Source organism: Pipistrellus hanaki (genome assembly GCF_964339955.1).
Source record: "Pipistrellus hanaki genome assembly, chromosome: 4".
Taxonomy (NCBI): domain Eukaryota; kingdom Metazoa; phylum Chordata; class Mammalia; order Chiroptera; family Vespertilionidae; genus Pipistrellus; species Pipistrellus hanaki.
In genome coordinates this window covers 49507587-49528654 of record NC_140506.1, presented here as the reverse complement: position 1 = coordinate 49528654, position 21068 = coordinate 49507587, and positions in this window count along the sequence as shown.

Here is a 21068-nt window from a genome sequence, read left to right as displayed (position 1 = left end):
TCATCGATGTTTCTAACTCTCTATCTCTCTCCCTTCCTCTCTGTACAAAATCAATAAAAATATATTTAAAAAATAAAAAATAAAATAAAATAACACTATGTACGCAACATTTTAATAAAAAATTTTTAACTTAATTTTTACAATATCCTGTTAAACTTTATATTTATATAAGCTTAAGCGACCGGTTGACCATTCAACAAGTAGCTATGACGCTCACTGACCACCAGGGGGCAGATGCTCAACTAAGCATGGAAACATGGAACAGACTGATGAATCTCAGAGGGAAGGGGGAGAGGGGAGGGTGGGAAGAGATTAACCAAAGTTCTTATATGCATACTAGAGACATGATGCATGGATTTGTGCACTAGTGGGGTCCCTCACCCTGGCCTGTGGGGATCGGGCTGAAACTAGCAGATCACGAGAGGGTGCAGGCCAGGCTGAGGGACACCCATCGGTGCACAAATCTATGCCCTGGGCTTCTAGTTATTAGTAACAAACTACAATGTTCACTAATGACTGATTACTATAACCATGTTGCATTCATTTCCCTTATGCACCTTACACGAAGGCGCACCATTTCTCTCCACTAATACTAGTAGCAAATATTTTAGCAGCCAATTTCCACATCTATAGTCTTGGGACTGACTTGTTTGGTGCGTGCAACAGGACATATTTCACTTTTGGAGAACAAGAAAAGTAGGGTTATCTGCATTATGCTTATTAATTTGTGCAGCTATTCAGTGTCTGGTAAGTTAATATTTAAGAAAATATATTAATTTTTATTAAAATGTTCTATTATTTTATGTTAATGATTACTCATTTATTTCAGCCCTTTGTATTCAGTATGTCTCTATCAAAATAAAACTACATTTCTATGAAAATTGAAGCTTTGGGGAGTTTTTTTTGTGTTGTTATTTTGTTTGTTTTTTTTTTGTGTGTGTGTGTATGTGTGTGTGTGTGTGTCCCATATAAACTTAAACTTTGTTTATTTGGCCGTGTTAGCCTTTGAGTCTGACATGCTTACTGTGATAAAATCCTGTCATTATACCAGGACTTGATGTTCTAATAAGCTTTTTATTGACAACTTCAGAAATATCACAAAGAACTACAGGTTCCTATCAAGCATCCAAAAAAAAAAATATGCTAGTTTTTATTTTCCCACAATTTTAAAAATTTATAATGTTTTTCCCCTCAAAACCTACTCAATTCAACTTTTATGAAGTCCTAAAATACTTTCCTTCTTCCAGCTACTTTTAAAAAATAAAAAAGATACTGCAAGCTACAAATTGCCCATATTTGTGTATTTGATGTTGTTGTTTTTGTGTGTCTTTTTTATTTGCCATCAGCATTAAAAATAAAGGAAGCATGTGTCTCTCATTTCTCAGCTGGCAGGTTTGTCTTAACCTGCCCTAGCACGGGTACTTACATAATTGCATTTCTCACACACAACAGCAAGGCCTTATTAAATTCAACCTAAATGGATAAAATTACAGCTGAGGAGAGGAGACAGTATTTACTGTAAAAGGAAACATCTCTATAGATATTCCTGGTTTCACCCTTTTTCATGTTAACTTCTTGTTACTCTAAAGTCCAAAGTATTTGCTTTGCTCTTATCCTTTTATTCCAATACCAATTTTTATATAATAATACTATGGAGGAAAATATTGTATAGTGAAACTATTTTTTTAAATAACTTGTATTTAGAATTCTCTGAAAGCTTATTTAGAAGATATGTGAATGAAATGAAGAGAAATTACAGAGGGAAATGTTTTTAAATTGGGAAGATATACTAAGTGTATAAAATGCTGGCAGTCCTATGAATTTTTAATAACTTACCTTGATATCATAGGCAAACATACTTCTTAGTCAGGCAAACTGAGAAATGGGAAGATTTAGATTTTCCAGTAAAAGGTGTTTGAAAATCAGACAGATGCCTCTGCAGCTATGCTGCTGATCGGTGGTTGCAGTTGTTAGGGTTTCGTTCACGTAAACCTGCCAATAAAAGCAGATTTTGCTTTTTATTTGTTTGTTTATTTCTTTTACCAACTTAAAAACACTAACACAGCTTAACAGGTATAGTAGGTAAAATTTCATGCAGCATTTAGATGATTATAAATCCCATAACATTGCGATGCTTTATAAAGGTCTCATAGGAAGGAATAGCAGCCTTAAAGTAAATAGCAAAAAGCCTGGCTAGCATAGCTCAGTGGTTGAGTGTTGGCATATGAAACATGGGGTCATGGTTCAATTCCTGGTCAGGGCACATGTCTGAGTTGAAGGCTCGATCCCCTGTGTGGAGCATGCAGGAGGTAGCCAATCAATCATTCTCTCTCATCAAAGTAATATTTTGGTTATTTTAAGAATGTTTAATATTGATATATCTTATCCAATGTTCAATTGAATTTAATACATAAGATTAAAAGGACTCTATCTACATTTAGAATGTCTCATTCTTCTAAATATTGCTAATTTAATTTTCTTTTTCTTATAAGAAAAATCTACTTTACACATAAAGTGAAAACAATATTTTTAGTTCAAAGCACAATAGAGCGTGTACTATGGTTGTCTTTAATTCTGATATTCCTGCATGAAGCTATATTAAAAATGTCTGTATTGAAGTGTTCAAGTGCCCCTCTATAATTTGTTATTATAATACTAGGTGTACTGGTTAATAAGGCAGATTTTTAAAAATAGATGGAATTACAGATATGTTGATATATATGCAATTTGATATGTATGCTATATTTTTGTATTGACAGCAAACTTCATATATCAAATTTGCTGAAGGTGTTAACATCATAGATATTTTCACACTTTAAAATGTTGAATTTTTCCCTAACTGGTTTGGCTCAGTAGATAAAGTGTTGGCCTGTGGACTGAAGGGTCTCAGGTTCAATTCTAGTCAAGGGCATGTACCTTAGTTGTGGGCACATTCTCAGTAGGGGGTATGCAGGAAGCAGCTGATGGATCTTTCTCTCTCATTGATGTTTCTAACTCTGTATCCCCCTCCCTTCCTCTCTGTAAAAAATCAATAAAATATATTTTTTAAATGTTGAATTTCATGCCAAAAAAAGAGCATTTGAGGGAAGCTTTAATTCATTATCTTGAAGAAAAAATTATATACTTCGGGAAGCTTATTGTGAACATGCTCTATCTCAAGATACTTGTGAATGCTAGTTTAAACACTTTAAAAGTGAAGATTTCTATATGAAAGACAAAGAACGTCTAGATCAACCGAAAAAGTTTGAAGACCAACAATTAAAAGCATTATTGACTGATGAAGATACATGTCAAACTCAAAAACAACTTGCAAAAAGATTACACCTTTGCTCAGCAAATAATTTCTGATCGTTTACAAGCAATGGGAAAGATTTTAAAGGAAGGAAAATTGTTTCCACATCAACTGAATGAAAGGTAAATGGAAAAACGAAAAGTCACCAGTAAAATATTGCTTCAACGGCACGAGGGAAAAAAAATGTCTTTTTTGCATTGAATTGTGACTGGCGATGAAAAGTGGATTTATTTTGAGAATCCCAAATGCAAAAAATCATGGGTTGATTCCAGGTCAACCATCAACATCGACTGCAAGGCCAAATCGCTTCAGAAAGAAGACAATGCTCTGCATTTGGTGGAATCAAAAAGTGTGGCATATTATGAGCTTCTAAAACCAGGTGAAACTGGTTTAATTTCACCTCATTTTATTATTTGTTAATTAAATAATACTGATCGCTACAGACAACAAATAATCAATTCGAACCATTCTTTGATCGTAAAACAACCAGAATGGGCAGAAGACAGAGCAAAGTAATTTTGCTTCATGATAATGCACCATCACACACTTCAAAACCAGTTAAAGACACGTTAAAAGATCTTGCCTGGGAAGTATTAATCCACCCGCTGCATTCATCAGACCGTGTGCCTTCAGATTACCACTTGTTCTGATTGATGGCACACACACTTTCTGAGCAGCACTTCAAAACATACAAAAAAGTGGAAAATTGGGTCTCTGAATGGCTGCCTCAAAACAAAAAAAGTTCTATTGGGATGGTATCCACAAATTACCTGAAAGATGGGGGAAATATGTAGCTAGCGATGGACATTACTTTGAATAAAGTACTTTTGATATTTCTCTTAAAATTATATTTTCTTTGATTACAAACTCCACCATTATTAACTGGTACACCTAGTAATTCATTCATTGATAAGATTTTATTCAGCCCCTACTATGTGCTAAGACAGCACTAGGCACTAAAGATTAACAGTGTGAACAAGGCAGACACAATCCCTAACTCCAGAGAACTTACAGTTACTGGGAAAGATGGGTGTCAATTAAGCAAAAACGTTCTTGGGACAATTTTCCCAGATGGTGTGCCCCTGGCCCCTGCCTGCCACCACAGTCAGCATTGAAATCAGAACTAAGAGGTCCCTCTGGAGTCACAGGACTATCAACTATCCTTCAAAAGTGGAAGAGATGAAAGATGAAAACCTTCTAAATTGAGGTATTTTGGTGCTTTCTTATTCCCACATGTAAATTGCCATTTCTTGATGAAGTTTGCCAGCTAGAACTAAGATTCTTTATTTCTGAAAACGCTTATTCACTTAAGTTCCCAGAGGAAAGTATGGAGAAATAAGTTTATTCTTCATCTGAGAAAAAAAAAGGAAAGGGATTGTTAAATCTGTTCCCAAGATGCACTTGGTATCATTTGTCTTCCAGAGAATGAGATCAGTAGGTTCAAGTGACAGCAGTGAGGCATCTCAGGCCCCACTGTAAATGTGAAACTGAATAAGAGTGAGAAGAGAACTGTGATTGTCTCTTCCCATCCAAGTTTGCTACTTATAGAAAAGCAGAAGAAAACAGGAGTGAGTAAACCTTTGGGGGATGCGTGGGAGCAATTTTATCTGATGAGTCAATAGCAGAAGTATTTAAGAAATAGAAAAATTAACCATATATCTACAAAATAATTAAAATCAGAATCTCAAAGATATATTTGTATTCCCACATTCACTGCAGCACTATTTGCAATAGCCAAGATATAGAAACAACCTATTATACATGTTCATCAAGAGATGAATGGATAAAGACAATGTAGTATAAATGTGCGATGGATTATTCAGCCTTAAAATAGATGGAAATCCTGCCATTTGAGACAGCATGAATGGACCTGGTGGCAAGTATGATAAACCAGTCACAGGACAAGTACTGCATGATTCACAGGACAAATACTGCATCATCCCACTTACATGAGGTATCTAAAATGGTCAAAAATTTTTATACAAAGAGTAGAACAGTGATTGCCTAGCATCATGGAGGAGGGGAAATGGATAGTTGCTGGATTTTATGCAATACATACCTATATACTAACCTATATACTATGGGTATAACATTTTAGTTGTTCAAGATGAATAAGTTCTAGAAGTTGGCTGTGCAACATTATGCCTATATTAAATGATACTTTATTATGCGCTTAAAATTTTCTCTCAAAAGGGTAGATCTCAGGTTAAGTGTTCTTATCACAATAAGAAAAAAGAAAAATTAATAGAATAAATAAAACAGTGAATAAATAAATTCTACTTTTGAAAAAAGCATTAACCAGAATCAAGATCTCATCTCATTTCTTCTACTCCCTCTACTAGAAACTAAAACTTGAAGTGGGGTCAGACCTGCAAAAAGCTAAATCTGAGTTTTTTTTCCCCCTTCTCTTTGTAAAATCTACTTTATATTCCCACTGAAAAACTTCCTCATTCTACCATAAGTTTTCCTCCTTTTATCTGTCAGTCAAGTAATACAGCTACTCAGTATGCCTGTGTTTCAGCATCTCACCTATTCTTCATGGCGGACAGAACCCAGGCCACAGGAAGATGGAATGATTGGATGGGGCATAAGTCAAATTTTAATCCAGGGGAACTGGGCACACTAGAGAAAGCACTCATTAACTGCACATACTTAGCCATTAATACCAGGGGAAATGGTCACTTAGAGTGAACTGACTCTCTTACAGTCATCCTTGCTGAGTTCTTCCTTCCTCCATTGTGAAGTGGTCTAATTCTGCAAGATCATCATTTGGGGAATCGCCAATATCACTTTCACCAACTTTATGAAATCTTATGTCTTTTGTAAGATTTGCCATCTTATTGGGCAATTTTCCCTGCATTTCTATTATATTGTCAGCTAGCAAGAATACATAGATCAGTGTGAGCTAGTGCTAGATGCTAGTTAGTGCTTCATGGACAGAAACGGTTCAGTTTTCACGTGCTTGGTTTATCAGGGAGTATTTTTATAAAGTAACATCAATCAGCATTATGGCTGCAGTAACTTGGATAATAAACAGTTGGATAACTTAGATATGAATAGAATATATCACATTAAGCTGACCCAGAAGGTAAACAGCATCCATATCCAGTTTTTGGAGGATGCTATTTGATGTTACTTTATAAAAATATAAAGTAACTTTGAAACATTGAAGGAGACTCTATAAATGACCACAAACCCATCAGCTTAAAATAATATCCATTTATGGCCTCACAGCTTCCTTAGGTCAGAAGCTTGAACCCAATATACCTCAACCGGGTCTTCTGCTTAGGTTCTCACAAGGTCAAAGTCAAGGTGTCAGCCAGCCTGGGCTCCTATCTGGAGGAGCTATGGTGAGAATAAGCTTCCAAACTCCTTCAAGTTGTTGGTAGAATTCAACGTCATGCAATGTTAGGACAGAGGACCACATTACCTTGCTGGCTTGTCACTTGGGGTTGTTCTCAGCTCCCAAAGGCTACCCCATTCTTCAGTTTTCACCCCTCCACCTTCAAAGCCAGCAACAGTGCGTGGAATCCTTCTGATGCACTCAATATTACTGCCTTCCTCTTCTGCTTTTAATAAGCATGGATTTTAAAAGATTTTAAATTGTATTGGACCTACCAATACTCAGGATAATTTCCCTGTTTTAAAGTCAACTGATCCATAATTGTAATTATATATGCCATAGCCGCCTTAGCCATATAATGTAATATAACCACAGAAATAACACTATGGGGTGAAAATCCCGGGGACCAAAATTTTGCTTACTATAGAGACCCAGGGATGAAGATTGGAAATATATTCGCTGTGGCTGACCATGGATTCTGAATAGGGCTAAATTTCAAAACCCAGTGAATGGTAAGGCTGAGGGGTTAGAGTCTTTCCAGGTTAGAACACTAGCTGGAAGGACCGGAGAAAGGTGAAAGGGACTCAGTGCTGTCTCCCTTAACTCACCTACCTACAATGTAAGCAATGACATACACAGAGACCCTGAGGTAAAATAAATACTAAAATAACCAAGACTAATATTACATAAAGTGTAATTTTATTTTGTTTTTTAACCCATAGGTTCAACAACTTAATTTTTAAATGAGGTTGTAGCTAGTATTGCGAAGAAGAAAAAAAGCATGCTTGATATTCTGAGAAAATGTTTAGCTCTGGTGGTGCCAGTGGGATAGAGATTCAATGGGCAAATAAGCCACCTTCATGCATGAGAGCCAGGCTGCTGAATGACTCAATCACCCCCAGCTAAAATATCAAAGGGAAAGCAACAGAAAAAGATCCTTAATTGAGTGTCTCTGTGAATGTGCATGTGTGTGTTTTATTTTAAAGTCAATCAAGCAGAGTACAACACTGCACAGATGGGGAGAAAGGGTGGGAAACAGGAAGCAAAATTGTCTCTGATGTTCAGATATTGTTGTTCTTTCTCGTACTTAGGAAATCATCAATGTTAGGAAGGAAATATCCAACTCAAAAACAGTGACCCTTTACAAGCAGCTGGAATGAACACAAAGAATGAAGATTCAGAAACAGTTTTCTGGCAAAAAAAAAAAAGTGCAAAAAAAAAACAAGTTTAGCTAAAGTTCAAATTCATAACCTAACTCGTTAACTCCCTAAAAAGAAATCATATGAAAAATAAAGGAGATATATGTATTACTATTTGTAATGCTTTAAACAATAAAATTTTTAAATTTTTTAAAAGATTATATGATGGATATGTACCATAAACTAGAACTAATGGAAACAATTTTAAACGCTTGAACTGTTTTCATAGTTCCCCTTATTGTAGGAATGTTGCTTGCACCTGAAATCAAGCTAAAGAACCAGCTTCTAATTGGGAAAACATTTTCAACACAACTCAATTGTAGAGATCTAGGCAAGTAACTTTTTTAATATTATGGTGGCAGCATTATCTAATAGAGTATTGTTAAAATAGAGAGTTTATTTAAAACAGAAAGTCCACCAAATAAAGTTCTAAAAAAATATTTCAAAATACTAATTAAAATCTGTCCTTTCAGCCCTAATCTTCAGCTCAATGGATAGAGTGAGCCTGCAAACTCAAGGGTCCCAGGTCCAATTCTGGTCAAGGGCATGTGCCTTGGTTGCAGGCACATCCCCAGTAGGAACTATGCAGGAGGCAGCCAATTGATTTTTCTCTTTCATCGATGTTTCTAACTCTCCTTCTCTCTTCCTCTCTGTAAAAAATCAATAAAATATATATTTTTTTAAAAAATCTGTCATTTCAATTTGGATCAGAAGTATTCCTTTTTCTTCTTTTCAACACAGCTTTATTCTTGTATGTCATCCAGGATAGACAAAAGAAAGGAGGGAGAGCAATGCTGTTGTCCAAGGTCAAAAAATAGAGTACTTTAAGGCTGAATGAATTTATTATTTACTTAACCCTAATCACCAGTCTCCATAGCCATATCTTCAGCTTGTTCCTGCTTTTAATACTTTGATGTGTGTTTTCAGCTACATATATTATAAAGAACATTGTCTATTACTAGTTTTAGAAACTACATGAAATACAAAATATTACTAGTATATATTTCTATTAGGTAATCAGCAGAAAATAAAATTGACAAACATACTGACAAATATTTAAAGGAAGATCACAACCTGAAAGGAATACTTGCAGATATTATTTAATTTGGCAAGCCAGAAAGAGAAAGAGGGAAATTAAATGCTGCTGTTATGAGATATCATTGGATTCTCTTTAATCCCCAAGATTTATTTTAAAATACATTCACACCATCAGTGTGACCAGCCTGATCTTCTCTCTTAGTTCAGGCATTTATCATCCTTTCTCTATCTACAGTTGGTTACAAAGTTTCCTAATGGGTCTAACCACCTACAGTCTCCCATTTTCCAAGTTCATACTCAGTAATACTCAGATGTTCTAGAAATGCATATTATTCATCTACTTTAAAAACTTGAATTGGCATAACAATAAATCCAAGCCCTTAGAATGCAATACCATTTTCTTTAATATTTGCCTTGACTTAACTTCTCCAGCTTCATTTCCTACCACTCCTTGGTCATACTTAGTTCATACTTCATAAATTCCAAATTAAGTGCAGGTTCCCATTTGTTGTATCATCTTTCATACTTATTAACATTGCTGGCCATGCCTACCCAATGTTTGGCCTTAATTCTCCTCAAAAACTTCTTTTGGATGCTTCTATGGATGCTCTGTGTGGGCCAAATCCCACCAGAAACCAAAGAGCTAGGAGCCCTGTTAAAGTGTTTATTCAGTTCAAACTTCTGCGGCAAATAGCAAGGTGAAAAAAGGTGGAAAGTGGATCTGGTGGGACAAAAATAAGACATCCAGAATAGAACTATGTACAAAGTTCCCAAGAGAAATTAGAAAAATAACATATGTAATTTTTTTCATCCATATGAATACTCTGCAACAAATAATTAATAATCCTTTCAGATTGTCATATTCATGTGCCACCTATGTCTGAGCATAAATGTGTACAAGGAAATGCATTAAGTATCAGTGATACAAAAATGAATGAGATGGGGTCTCTATTCCCAAGCAGCTAACTGTTCAACAAAAGACCAAAATGGTATAATAAAGCATCCTATGTTTAAGTTTTTTAAATCCCACTTGAATTTACTTATGAAATTGTATATTTACAATTTATAGTGCCTGTTTTTGTAATTTATATTATTACAACCAAAATAATAATTTGGCTTCATTTTGGGGGGAAATATTGTCTCTGTTTTGCAGGCAGACTGATTACAGGGTCAGAGCAGGTTGATGGGGGAGAAGGGATTGAGCAAAAAAAAAAAGGGGGGGGGAAACATAACAAAAATAAAAATAAAAAAATAATCATTAAAACATGTTTCATCTACTTTACTCACATACGTATTCAGTTATATTATGCAGTATTTTTGTGTAAATAAGACAGAATGTTAAAGTTCTTTAAAGATATAAAGAACGTTTGTGAGAACATTATGTGTTAAAATAAAAATCTGTTCCATTATCCATTGCAATAATGTAAGGGAGACACTGTCAGGCTCTCAGAAAGAAAAAAAAAAAAAGCCTATAAATTATATCCAGTTCTACTAATGTCAAAGAGGATTCCTAATTGAAAATATTTCAACTTTGACTTCACTTTCAGAAAGGCAAAAAAGCAAACAAAATAGAATTCTAGTGTCTAAAATGAGGTGTAACATTAAGTTTATATTACAGAGGATCAAGAAAATGGATAGCAAATTCTCCTCAGAAAACCATCCATCTCTTTCTTTGTTAATCCCTCCACACATCTGGCAGAAGGCAGGAATGTAAGCAATAAGACTCAATGTTTCCCTGTTTTGTTCCCTTTAATTCTTGGTGTCTAAAGTTATTTGGTCCTAGCCGGTTTGGCTTCAGTGCATAAAGCATTGGCCTGCAGACCAAAGGGTCCCAGGTTCCATTTCTGTCAAGGGCATGTACCTTGGTTGCAGGTTCCTCCTTGGCCCATGCCCTGGTGCACGAATTTGTGCACAGATGGGGTCTCTCAGCCTGGGTGGCAATCAGGAACAATCAAGGGGGGGCGGGTCGGCCAGGGTGAGGGACCACAGGAGGTTGGCTGACCATAGGAGTTTGGCTGTGGGAGCACACTGACCACCAGGGGGCAGCTCCTGCATTGAGTGCACATCATAGCAACTGGTTGACTGGTCATTTGGTCACTTAGGCTTTTATATATATAGACAGATGTTATCACCACTCACTACGCAAACTGATAGCCAAAGAAACTAAGAAGCTGACTAGTTTCCACTTTGGAAGCTATGCCTATAATTAAAATAATCAAATGTGTACAGGTGCTCCTGTCTGTTCCCTGAATGCAAGACTCTGGGTTTTCATCTTTTGTTGTTTTTGTTTTTTGTCTGTGTTTGTTTGTTTGGCTTTATTTTAGCAGCCTAGTAAATGAGTCTGAATTGATTGGCTCCAATCCAAATCACAGTGGACAATTTAGTTTTAAAAATTTTAATGATATCAATTATGGATAAAATGTTTAGGTACAACTGACTTCCAGATTTATATGTTTGCATTCCTCCACTTAATTGGATAAGGTAGTATAGAAACATCTCATACAGGTACAAGTTAATAAATAAAATTCCTTGCCCTAATTGGTTTGGCTCAATGGATAGAGTATTGGCCTATGGACTGAAAGGTCCCAGGTTCGATTCCAATCAAGGGCAAGTACCTTGGTTGTGGGCACATCCCCAGTAGGAGGTGTGCAGGAGGCAGCTGATCGATGTTTCTGTCTCATCAATGTTTCTAACTCTCTATCCCTCTCCCTTCCTCTCTGTAAAAAAATCAATAAAATATATTTTTTTTAAATTCCTTTACTGCTAACTAATTTACAATGGTATGACTATTTCTGATTTACAACTGTGTCATATATTCTATTTAACCAGAAGTAAATTTAAATAATTTAGAAATATTTTTGTCATTGACATTGTGGTTAATTCCTAAAAAGAAAAAAGAAAAGGGAGGAGGTAAGATGGCGGAAGAATAGATGGGCGGATTCTGAGCCCTCTCCCGAAGCAGAAAGAGAGAGCAACTGAGGGTCTTGTGCTGTGAGTGTTTATTGGCAAGCTGGGAGACAGCGAACACCAGAAGAAACTGCTGGGGGGCTGCTGACAGAGGTGCCCCTCACAGGGAAGCACCCACGCGGGCTGTCTCCCTGCCCGGAGCTACCTACCGGCTTGGACGGGGAAACCTCGCCATCTTGAGAGGAAGATAGGATCGTGTCAGAGGCCTGAATATCCACAGCCGCAGCGACCACCAAGCATCTGTGACCCCCAGAACGCGGATCCCAAGCGGCGCGAACACTTGCCCTCACAGGATTGCCCCACTGCTCAGCGAAAAGGTCAGATTTCGCGGGGAGAGGGTGGAGAGCGCTCCCGGCGAAAAAAAAGCCTGCGCGCACAGAGCACGCTCGCGAAAGCTGGAGGACAAGGGCGGTGATTACAAGTAGAAGCCCCCGCTGTTGGGCGGTTGTCACCCTTGAAAGTGGACGGGGCTCCTAACAGGGGAGATATCTAAAGAGCAACACATTTGGATCCGGCTCGGAGGGATATCGGAGAGTTGCGGGAGATCGCAGTTGCTCGGACCTGCCCCCTCCCCCCCTCCATAGTTCCAGCTTCAGAGAGGACGAAAAAAAAAAAAAAAAAAAAAAAAAAGCTGGAGAGGCTTTAGAGTCTGGGAAGTCAACCTAGAAACACTGCCCCCAGAGGCTAATTCACAAATTGACTCTAGTGTAATAAAAACAAAGCAAAACCTGCCTAAAAATCAGGACTGGATCATAACAATAGAGGAAGCGAATGACCTTCATTACTGCTAATTTTAATTAAATTTTTAAAATTTTATTATTATTTTTTTTTAATTTTTAAATTTTTGTTTTTTACTTTTGTTTTCATTATTTGCAACGTTTACTCAAGAAACTATCTTTTTTCTTTTTCCTCACTTGATTTTATCTTGATAATTATTACATTGTATATGTAATCAACATTATTACTACTACTAATTTACCTTTTTCATCTTATTTTCTTTTGTTTATTTTTATTATTTTTATTCCATTTGATAATATATATATATATATATATATATATATATATATATTTTTTTTTTTTTTTTAATTTCAGGATTACTGTTCTACAGTCTTTATCTATCCTTCTTTCTCCAACGCTTTATTCTATCTCAACCCTACCTTTATGCCCTCACCCTCTTTCCAATCTTTTCCTTTGATACCCTGTTTATCTTAACCCTTTCCTGCTCTAGATTTCCCCCATTCCATCTGTCTACCCCCTCCTAAAATTTCACCCTACTTGTATATATCTAATTTCCAACTACCTGCTCCAAACCCATTCACACCTCCCTCGCAGTTGTCCTAAAAACAAACAAAAAAACAAAAAAAACAAAACAGTCTTACTCTCTAACTCTGAAGTTGTATGTTGAATGTTAACTTTACTGAAGTTGTATGCTTTTCTTTTATAAGATTGATTAGCCTATGCTTTTTGTTTGATTGCATGCTTTTGTTAGCTGGGTTCTAGTCACCCTTATTGGTGGTTATTAATATCGCAAACACATTTCGATTCAGTGCCTTGTGTGTTGTACCTGGTTGTGTTGTATTTTGTGCCTTTAAATCAAAGCAGGAGAGAGAGAACTACACAACCAGACATCATAGATCATGGGGAGACCAAAAAACAGCCCACATATGAAAGAAAAGCAGGCTTCACCAGAAAAGGAAGTAAACGATATAGAGGCAAGCAACCTACCAGAGCAAGAATTCAGAGTAACGATCTTAAGATGGCTAAAAAGAATGGAAGACAAATTTGACAATTTGAGTAAGACCCAAGAGGAAATGAAAAAAACCCAAGAGGAAATGAAGATGACTCAAGATGAAATGAAAAATGACATCGCTACTACGAAGAACTCAATAGATAGCATCAAGAGCAGACTAGAAGAAGCAGAGGATCGCATCAGTGAGCTAGAAGACAAGATGGAAAAAAATACCCAATTAGAGCAGCTTCTAGAAAAAAAAATTAAAAAGCAGGAGGAGAGCCTACGGGAGCTTTGGGACAATGCAAAACAAAACAATATTCGAATAATAGGGGTTCCGGAAGGAAAGAAAACCGAGGTAGACATGGAAAATGTATTTCAAGAAATAATGACAGAAAATTTTCCTGAGATAGAGAAGAAAAAACCCACACAAATCCAAGATGCTCGCAGAGTCCCAAGCAAAATGGATCCCAGAAGACCGACGCCAAGACATATTATAATTAAATTGGCAAACACCAATGACAAAGTTAGAATCTTAAAAGCAGCCAGAGAGAGACAGAAAGTTACATATAAAGGAACCCCCATCAGACTAACAACTGATTTCTCAACAGAAACTTATCAGGCCAGAAGGGAATGGGATGAAATATACAAAGTCATGCAAAGAAAGGGTCTGAATCCAAGAATACTGTACCCAGCAAGACTATCAATCAAAATTGAAGGGGAAATCAGGAGCTTCACAGACAAAAAAAGACTAAAGGAATTTATCTCCACCAAACCAGCAATGCAAGAAATGCTCAAAGGTCTACTGTAAAAATAAATAAATAGGAAGCGAAGAAGGAACACAGGGGTATAGAATAAAAATGGCATCAAATGAGTACCTATCATTAATAACATTAAATGTAAATGGTTTAAATGCTCCAATCAAAAGACATAGGGTAACAGATTGGATAAGAAAACAAGACCCATACATCTGCTATCTACAAGAAACCCACCTCAGAAAAAGAGATGCACACAGACTGAGGGTGAAGGGATGGAAAAAGGTTTTCCAGGCAAATGGAAATGAAAAGAAAGCTGGGGTAGCAATACTTATATCTGACAAATTAGATCTCAGAGTGAAGGACATAACAAGAGACAATGAAGGCCACTTCATAATACTAAAGGGAGCAATCAAACAAGAAGAAATAACCCTGGTAAATATATATGCACCCAATACGGGAGCACCCAAATACATAAAAAAAACTGCTGGAGGACATTAAGGGAGAGATTAACAGCAATACAATCATAGTAGGAGATTTTAATACCCCACTGTCACCCTTCGACAAATCATCCAAACAAAAAATCAGCAAAGAAATATCAATCCTAAATGACTCACTAGACCAGATGGAATTAATTGACATCTTCAGAACATTCCACCCCAAAGCCACAGAATATACATTCTTCTCAAATGCACATGGGACATTCTCAAAGATAGACCACATTTTGGGACATAGGCAAAGTCTCTTCAAATTCAAGAAGATAGAAATCATATCAAGCATCTTCTCAGACCATAATGGCATAAAACTGGAAATTAACTACAATAAAAATAATCCAAAGAAATCAAACACATGGAGACTAAACAGCATGCTATTAAACAAGGACTGGGTTACCAGAGAAATCAAGGAAGAAATTAAAAACATCCTGGAAACAAATGACAATGAAAACACAACAATCCAAAATCTATGGGACACAGCAAAAGCAGTTTTGAGAGGGAAGTTCATATCCTTACAAGCCTATTGCAAAAAACTAGAAAAAAGTGTAACAAATGATCTAACTCTACAACTCAAAGAGTTAGAAAAAGAGCAACAAGAAAAGCCCAGTGTAAGTAGAAGGAAGGAAATAACAAAAATCAGAGCACAGATAAACGACATAGAGACCAAAGAAACAATACATAAGATCAACAAAACCAAGAGCTGGTTCTTTGAAAGGATAAACAAGATAGATGGACCTCTAGCCAGACTAACCAAGAAACAAAGAGAGAGGACCCAAATAAACAAAATCAGAAATGAAAGAGGTGAAATAACAACAGACCCCACCGAAATACAACGGATTGTTACAAAATACTATGAACAACTCTACTCCAACAAACTGAACAACCTGGAGGAAATGGACATATTCCTAGAAAAATATAATCTTCCAAAACTCAATCAGGAAGAATCTAAAAATCTCAATAAACCAGTGACTTGGGAAGAAATTGAAACAGTCATCAAAAAGCTTCCAGCAAACAAAAGCCCAGGGCCAGATGGCTTCACAGGAGAGTTTTACCAAACATTCAAGGAAGAACTAAAAACTATCCTCCTCAGACTATTCCAAAAAATCCAAGAGGAAGGAACACTTCCAAATTCCTTCTATGAAGCCAGCATCACCCTAATGCCAAAACCAGATAAAGACAACTCAATGAAAGAGAATTACAGACCAATATCCCTCATGAACATAGATGCTAAAATCCTCAACAAAATTCTAGCAAATCGACTCCAGAAGAGCATCACAAAGATCATACACCACGACCAAGTAGGATTTATTCCAGGAATGCAAGGATGGTACAATATCCGCAAATCAATAAACGTGATACATCACATAAACAAATTGAAAGATAAAAATCATATAGTCATATCAATTGATGCAGAAAAAGCATTCGATAAAATCCAACACCCTTTTCTGATAAAAACTCTTAACAAGGTGGGAGTACAAGGATCATACCTCAACATAATAAAAGCTATATATGATAAACCCACAGCCAACATTATACTCAATGGGCAAAAACTAAAACCATTCCCTCTAAGAACAGGAACAAGACAGGGATGCCCACTCTCGCCACTCCTGTTTGACATAGTACTGGAAGTACTAGCCATTGCAATTAGACAAGAGGAGGAAATAAAAGGCATCCAAATTGGAAAAGAAGAAGTAAAGTTATCCTTATTTGCCAATGACATGATATTGTACATAAAAAACCCAAAAGACTCCATTAAAAAACTAATTGACTTAATAAATGAATTTGGTAATGTAGCAGGATACAAAATTAATGCCAAGAAATCCATGGCTTTTCTATACACCAACAGAGAAACTGCAGAAACAGAGACTAAAAAAGCAATTCCATTTACCATCGCACCAAAAAAATTAAGATACCTAGGAATAACTTTAACTAAGGAAGTAAAGGACCTATATGGGGAAAACTACACGACACTGAAAAAAGAGATAGAGGAAGATGTAAGGAGATGGAAGAACATACCATGTTCATGGATTGGTAGGATCAACATCATCAAAATGTCCATACTTCCTAAAGCAATCTATAGGTTCAATGCACTCCCCATTAAAATACCAACGACATATTTCACCGACCTAGAAAGAACTCTCCAAAAGTTCATTTGGAACAATAAAAGACCCCGAATAGCCACAGCAATCCTGAGAAAGAAGAGTAAAGTAGGAGGGATCTCAATACCAGACTTCAAACTATATTACAAAGCCACTGTTCTTAAAACAGCCTGGTACTGGCACAAGAACAGACATATAGATCAATGGAATCGAATTGAGAACCCAGATATCAACCCAAATCACTATGCTCAACTAATATTTGACAAAGGAGGCACGAATATACAATGGAGTCAAGACAGTTTCTTCAATAAATGGTGTTGGGAAAATTGGACAGACACATGCAAAAGAATGAAACTAGATCACCAACTTACACCATTCACAAAAATAAACTCAAAATGGATACAGGACTTAAACATCAGACGGGAAACCATAAAAATACTAGAAGCATCCACAGGCAGCAAAATCTCAGACGTATGCCAAAAGAACTTCTTCACTGATACTACCCCTAGGGCAATGGAAGCTAAAGAGAAAATAAACAAATGGGACTACATCAAAATAAAAAGCTTTTTTACAGCAAAAGAAACCATCAACAAAACAACAAGAAAGCCCACAGTGTGGGAGAACATATTTGCAAATGATACCACTGATAAAGGTTTAATCTCCAACATCTACAAACAGCTTATACAACTAAATAAAAGGAAGATAAATAATCCAATTAAAAAATGGGCAATGGACCTAAATAGAACATTTTCAAAAGAAGACAGAAGGAAGGCCAAAAGGCACATGAAAACATGCTCAAAGTCACTAATTGTCCGAGAGATGCAAATCAAAACAACCATGCGGTACCATCTCACACCTGTCAGAATGGCCAACATCAACAAATCAACAAACGACAAGTGTTGGCGAGGTTGCGGAGAAAAAGGAACCCTCGTGCACTGCTGGTGGGAATGTAGACTGGTGCAACCACTGTGGAGAACAGTGTGGAGTTTCCTCAAAAAACTGAAAATGGAACTCCCATTTGACCCAGTAATCCCACTTCTAGGAATATATCCCAAGAAACTAGAAACACCAATCAGAAAGGATATATGCACCCCTATGTTCATAGCAGCACAATCTACAATAGCCAGAATTTGGAAACAGCCTAAGTGTCCGTCAGCAGATGATTGGATCCAAAAACTTTGGTACATCTACACAATGGAATACTATGCGGCCATAAAAAATAAGGAATTCTCATCATTTGCAGCAAACTGGATGGAACTGGAGAACATCATGCTGAGTGAAATAAGCCAATCAATGAAAGAGAAACACCACATGACCTCACTCATTTGTGGATAACAAAGAGCATTATAAACTGATGAACCAAAAGATAGATATAGAGACAGTAAATCAACAAGTAGACTGTCAAATTACAGCGGGGAGGGGAGGAAGATCTGGGGGAGATAATAGATCAACCGAAGGACTTTTATACATGCATATAAGTATAACCAATGGACACAAAACTCTGGGGAGGGAGGGGATGTGTGGGAGGGAGGGTGGGGGGCAAAAAAAAAAAATCAATAAAATATATTAAAAAAAAAAAAAAAAAAAAAAAAAAAAGAAAAAAGAAAAAAAAGAAAGAAAAAAGACTATCTGGACTCTTGTAATCTCCTTAATGAGCATATTCTTAAAATGACCCAGAGAGTCAGATTTTGAGCACTCTGGTGGGCTCAAGTTTAAGTGGGTAACTAAAGAATATATTTGCTCACAGTGTAGTTGGTCCACTGGATAAATACACCTTATGAAAAATGTGTTTAATTTCATCTGTGACTGCCAGAGGGCTTGGCTGATGTCCTATGTAGTTGCAAGGGAAAGCAGGCCCTGCTGAGAAATCATTCTAAAATACACATGTGCTGCTTCAAAACATTGGCTTAAAAACACAGATTTTTCAATTAAATTCCTACAACAACATTTTGTACAAATGGTTTAGCACTTTTTCTCCTTAAATAGTAAGATAAACTGACTAGCATTCTAATCACATGGTAATAACAAGTTATGAGTAAGTTGAATAACATGATCATGAGGCTTGTCACAAAACCACCATGAAATCTGAATAATTAAGGAGTCTCAGATTTGAGAAGTCCACAGTGAGACTGGACAAGTAACAGAGGCTTAATTAATGCCACACGCCTCAAAAGTCAGGTTAAGAGAATTCTAAAGAAGTGCTAATTTTTAATATTACCTTAACTTTTCAAAGACCCCTCTCTTCCAATGTAAAGTTAAATTGCACACCTAAATTGCTGAATGTCAGTTTTGAGGTCAATCAAATTATGTTCATTGTTCCCAGAAGAATTAAAGAGCCTTTCAAAAATTGTACATGCTGTTCAAGTAAATTTGCTTCAAAGTCCACATTAAAGGGCATTATTTTTAAAAAAGGAACAAGTTAAGATAGCTTGACAATTTTACTGTCATGCTCCTTCAGAAGCTTATAGAGTTTAGAAAGACTCCATGGTTTCAATGCATTGAATTACATCAGAACCAACTCTTAAATTTCTTAGGTGGTTCAAATATTCACAGAAATGTGAGTATGAGCCTCTGCAGTCATCCACTTATTGACATTGTGTGGAACATAATGTTTCATCTTTATTTGTGATTTTTTAATACTGAAATATCCAAATGCAAGCACTGAAGAAAATCAAGTAAAAATGCCTTAAAACACCTAATAGAAGAATATGATAAAAACAATGCATTTTTGGTTCCCTTTTAACTTGGGATGTGTGGGGTGAAGAATGAGTATAAATGTACATGTGTGTTATTGTTTGTAGAGTTTTATTCTTACTGAGTAAAACAAAATACACAGGCTGTTTAATAAGCACTATAACCTGAGGTAATCTTTATATTCTGCAGTTATATCATTTAATGGTAATTAATTATATACCATCTTATATCAACTACAATTATCTATGAATCATTACTGAAATATAGTGCAGTATTGCTGTTTAATTTAAGGTAGATTTTTCCCTATCACATTGCATGTTTTTTTTTAAGATAAACCACATTTCTCCCCTATAATCTTTAAATTAGTGCCACACTCATAGCATACATTCAATACATATGTGATGACTGGTTGAATAAAGCCAAAGAACTGGCTCTCTAACAGTTTTGAAACAGTCCACATCTCAAAAATTAAATCCTTTTATGCCTTTTTCATCTTCAGTAGCTATGGCACAGCTCTCCGTGAAGAACTGAATACTTAAAGCATCTGTAAGGTCTCACCAATAGCTCACCGCTGAACATCTGTTTTCTCCCACTTTCTATAATAAATCACCTGACTTTGCAGCACCAGCTCACCTAGGGTAATCACCCCATCATGAAAATGATGCTGTTTCACTGGCTGTGAATAATAATTTTAGTATTTCTAATGAAGTTTAACAAAAGGAGATTGGTTCAAAATATACTGCCTTTTGCCGAAACCGGTTTGGCTCAGGAATAGATCATCAGCCTGCGGACTGAAGGGTCTGGGTTCAATTCCGGTCAAGGGCATGTATTTTGGTTGCGGGCACATCCCCCGTACGGGGCATGCAAGAGGTAGCTGATCGATGACTCTCTCTCATGGATGTCTCTCTCTCATCGATTTTTCTATCTCTCTCCCTTCCTCTCTGTAAAAAGTCAATAAAATATATTTTAAAATATATGTATACTGCCTTTTAAGTCTTTAATGAGGATGTTATTAATCAGAAATGGTCTTTGTTTGAATTTCCATTGTTTGTGGGTTGTGGACCCTCTAGTTGCCAAGATATATTAGCCTGTTTAAAATCTTGACCATAACTCTATGGGACAAACATTCATATTATACCCACATACTCCAGGCCATATTCCATTTGTCCTTTGCTTTTGCTATTGCTTCTGCTGGGGTTACCTGTTCTTTTCCTTGCCAGGCAACACAGTGTAGTGCATAGAGCACAGAATTTTAAGCCAAAATTTATTATCTGATTCTTCCATTTATCCATTCATTGAACAAATATAGAGCCCTATTATGGATGAAGACAGTGTTCAAATTGCTGAAGATATAGCCCTAACTGAAATAACAAGCTTCCTGCTCTCATAGAGCTTATATTCTAGGAATCGGACATTAAACAAATACACTAGTACATAAGAAAGCAGTATGAAGTGCTG